This window comes from Salarias fasciatus, chromosome 7, assembly GCF_902148845.1.
Source record: "Salarias fasciatus chromosome 7, fSalaFa1.1, whole genome shotgun sequence".
Taxonomy (NCBI): Eukaryota; Metazoa; Chordata; class Actinopteri; order Blenniiformes; family Blenniidae; genus Salarias; species Salarias fasciatus.
In genome coordinates this window covers 87,659-91,113 of record NC_043751.1, presented here as the reverse complement: position 1 = coordinate 91,113, position 3,455 = coordinate 87,659, and the positions used below count along the sequence as shown (strand labels likewise).

Genomic DNA, 3,455 nt, shown 5'->3' with positions numbered 1-3,455 from the left:
GAGACAGACCAGAGGGAGAACAAGAGGAGCAGGCAGGTGACCAGGCAGGAGAACATGAGGGCAGACCAACACAAAACAGGACCCGAGCGCCCCCACATGGGTGCAGGGGCACAGGGCGTGACATTTTGTGGTAAAGGTGTGTACATTTTTGTGGTTTTTGCAATGATTAAAGTTGCTGAACACATTAAATACATTCCCTTTCACATCTATGTCTTCTTCTGCAGAGAAACGTCCAACGGGATGCTGTTCTGTGAACTCCACTGACGCTGTTTTGTAGTTTTAGATCACTTTGTCTTATATATCCCTTTCAACTACAAATCACATTTCACTGGTCAAGCTGCTACGAATTTCTCCTGTATTTTACGTTTTCTATTCAGTCTCTTTGTTACCGAAAAAACATTTCATTGCCTGATATTTCTGATAAACAGTTTACTCCTTCTTGTAGTCCTCCAGTTTCAGCTTCTCCGTGTTGTTGCTGATGAACGCCGGGCCGTTGCTCGCCTGCACTTTGTCGAAGAACTTGAAGTTGGCCACGTAGCGGCCGCTGGGCGTGCTGAACAGCACCGGCTTGAACTCGTAGCCCCACAGGATCTCCTGCGGGACGTAGGAGGTGCGGCTCTGACACGTGGCCGCCGTGGGCTCCATGGTGGCGTTGAGGGTGACGAGCAGCTCGAAGTCGCGGGTGAGCAGGTTCTCCGCCGTCAGGCCGGACAGGGGGCTGCGCTCGTCCAGGACGTGGTAGAAGGTGAGAGGCAGGATGAGGAACGGGCTCTCGCCGCTGGAGTCCATGTGGAAGTCCACCGAGCTCTCCTCCTCCGTCACGTTGGACTGGAACAGCTTCCCCGTCAGCTGGCACTGGATGAGCAGGCTCTAACTCATGTTGGCCACCCTCGGCATCAGGCACAGCTGGCCCCGGCGCCGGCACACCACCGCCGACTGGCTGAACTTGATGGCCTCCGCCCGCTTCTTGGGCCGCGCCAGCTTGGCCAGGAAGGCGCCGGTGATGAAGATCTCGGCCAGGCCGGTGATGACGAGCTGGGCCACCGGGGTGAAGATGGCCAGCGGGCGCTCCTCGGAGATGCAGCGGAAACCGTAGCCGATGGCGGTCTGAGACTCCAGCGAGAAGAGGAAGGCCCCTGTCAGCGTCTCCACGTTCAGAACGCAGGGCGTGTGGTTGGAGCTCAGGCCCGGCTCGAAGTCGCCGTTCCCCATGCCGATGAAGTAGAAGATGACCCCGAAGATGAACCAGGTCATGATGAAGGTGGAGGCGAACAGGGTGAGCTTGTAGCGCCACTTCATGTCCACCGCCGTGGTCCAGATGTCGTGCAGGTGCAGCTTCACCATGCCCTCCACGTTGTCGATGCGCACGTTGTTGTGGCCGTCCTTGTTGACGATCCTCCTCAGGACCGCCGACTTCCTGCCTGCCATGCTGCTCCCAGTCAGAGGAAGATGAATGAACGGAGGTTTGGCTTCGGCTTCAGCCACAGACGAGCTGACGGAGCAAGAAGAGGAGGAGGAGCGTTGGACCTTCGTTTGAATGATGCACACAAGCTTAAAATCTGAACAGGAATAGGTTTAGAATTCCTCACCAAGCTGTTGAATTTAATATGAAAGGCACGTCTCAGTTACAAAGCTACAAAGAAATATTGTTTCTATAAAATGCATTCAAGTAAATGTGAAGGTCACCATTTGGACAGTGTTTCCGTCTTTTACACTGATCTCATGAGCTGGGTGTTACAGAGACGATCTAATCGATTGTCTTCGGGAGGAAGTTCCTCCACCCTCAAACAGCTTGACCAACTCCACACCTGCTCTGTCTCGTGCCAAATAATCAAATGTTTTTCAGATGCTTTAATATTAGTGTTTATTGTAACCCTGAAGCATATTTTCTCCATTTAGTTTGTTTCCACTGCAATCACAGGGAATTCTGTTCTAAAATGTGTTTTTTAACAAAATGATCTTTTTTTGATCCTGATCATTAATCAGTAATTAAATAACAAGAAGTTCTGACAGGAAAAGACGTCCTCCAACCCTGAGAGTTGAATTTTCCACTGATAATCTGATTTAATGACCGTTTTATCACACATTAGTCTTTATTACTGTTACGTTGTTTGTTAGTATGCCAAAATTGCACAATCAAGGAAGACCAAAGTGTATACTGACTGCAGTTCACCTTGAAACTAGGACTACCTTCAGATCTACTACTGCACCCAGTAGGAAGCTGGCGCCAAAACCTGTATAAATCAGCCGACCAGACAACATCACGTGACACTTCTGAGGAAGGCTGCAGCTTGGCAGCCGAAACATGTCAAGGTAGGCAAAATAACCTCTGGCCTGTATATACGAATCCAAACCATGAATACCTTCAGATCTTCTGGAAATATGAAGAGTTGAATGAAGTTGTTGTATGAAAATACAGAATTGGTGGATTAATTTTTGCACAGAGCCGTCACGGCGTCCACATCCCGACAGGACAAAGCGACTCTTGACACAGCTCTCTTTCTGTGTCACAGACACATGAAGTCCAGGATGAGCAGACATTCAATGAAACACTGAGAAACAAAGTCAGAAAGCAGCAAGAAAACCAGCCAGAAAGGAATAATAATAATAATAATACATTTTATTTGTATAGTGCTTTTCAAGACACTCAAAGTCGCTTCACAATACAAAAAGATAAATAAAACACAGCAGCATAAAATCAACAAAAGAAAAAAAACAACATCAAATGCAATTCTGAACAGGTGGGTTTTGAGTTTTTTCTTGAAGGTGGGGAGGTCGGAGCAGTCACGGAGAGGTTGGGGCAGTGAGTTCCAGAGGGTGGGGGCGGCGATGGAGAAGGCTCTGTCTCCCCAGGTTGGGAGCCTGGTCCTACACGGCAGGGACAGCAGGTTGGAGGTGGAGGAGCGGAGGGAGCGAGATGGAGTGTGGAGGTGGAGCAGGTCTGGGAGGGATGGAGGGGCCAGATTATGGAGAGCTTTGAAGGTGATCAGGAGGAGTTTGAAGTGGAGCGCTGAGGGACGGGGAGCCAGTGGAGCTGGTGGAGGACAGGGGTGATGTGTTCACAGAAGCGGGTGTGGGTGAGGAGGCGGGCAGCGGAGTTTTGAATGTACTGTAGTTTATTGAGAGTTTTGGATGGTGTACCGTAAAGAATGTTGTTGCAGTCGTCGATTCTGGAAGTGATGAAAGCATGGACTAAAGTTTCAGCAGCAGAGAAGGAGAGTGATGGGCGGAGTCGAGCTGTATTTTTGAGGTGGAAGAATGCAGTCCGGGTTATGCGTTTGATGTGGGGGTCAAATGATAGAGTGGGGTCGAGGAGAACACCGAGGTTGCGGATCAGCGGGGATGGAGTGAGTGTAGAGTTATCAAAATTTAAGGTGAACTGTTGTGCGGATTTGGTGATGTTGTGAGGACCGATGATGATGATGATGTCTGTTTTGTCACTGTTTAGTTTGAGA

At 49.6% G+C, this 3,455-nt stretch overlaps 1 pseudogene; it reads right to left on the bottom strand.

Annotated features, from left to right (window-relative positions):
- Positions 1-429: 429 nt before the first annotated feature.
- LOC115392259 (ATP-sensitive inward rectifier potassium channel 15-like) lies at positions 430-1,456 on the bottom strand (annotated as a pseudogene).
- Between the last annotated feature and the right edge of the window lie 1,999 nt (positions 1,457-3,455).